The sequence below is a fragment of the Rhincodon typus genome, unplaced genomic scaffold (assembly GCF_021869965.1).
Source record: "Rhincodon typus isolate 14 unplaced genomic scaffold, sRhiTyp1.1 hic_rhity00003469, whole genome shotgun sequence".
Lineage (NCBI taxonomy): Eukaryota > Metazoa > Chordata > Chondrichthyes > Orectolobiformes > Rhincodontidae > Rhincodon > Rhincodon typus.
The window spans coordinates 7,260-7,679 of record NW_025969107.1 but is presented as its reverse complement, the minus strand read 5'-3'; the positions used below and the strand labels follow the sequence as shown (position 1 = coordinate 7,679).

General features: G+C 61.4%; 1 protein-coding gene across 1 annotated transcript in view; it reads left to right on the top strand.

The window, feature by feature from the left end:
- The window catches only part of LOC125481768 (von Willebrand factor A domain-containing protein 7-like), a gene marked incomplete at its 3' end in the record, with an annotated part of 15,755 nt that overhangs the window by 9,310 nt on the left and 6,025 nt on the right, over nt 1-420 (top strand). The window lies entirely within an intron of this gene.

Here is a 420-nt window from a genome sequence, read left to right as displayed (position 1 = left end):
GTATTTAAGATAGAGATAGATAGGCTCTTGATTGGGAAGGGGATCAAGGGTTACAGAGAGAAGGCAGGAGAAAGAGGTTGAGAGACATATCAGCCATGATCGAATGGTGAAGCAGAATCGATGGCATCACTCCCTCAGCACTGACCCTCCGACAGTGCGGCGCTCCCTCAGCACCGACCCTCCGACAGTGCGGCGCTCCCTCAGCACTGACCCTCTGACAGTGCGGCGCTCCCTCAGCACTGACCCTCCGACAGTGCGGCGCTCCCTCAGCACTGACCCTCCGACAGTGCGGCGCTCCCTCAGCACTGACCCTCCGACAGTGCGGCGCTCCCTCAGCACTGACCCTCCGACAGTGCGGCGCTCCCTCAGCACTGACCCTCCGACAGTGCGGCGCTCCCTCAGCACTGACCCTCCGACAGT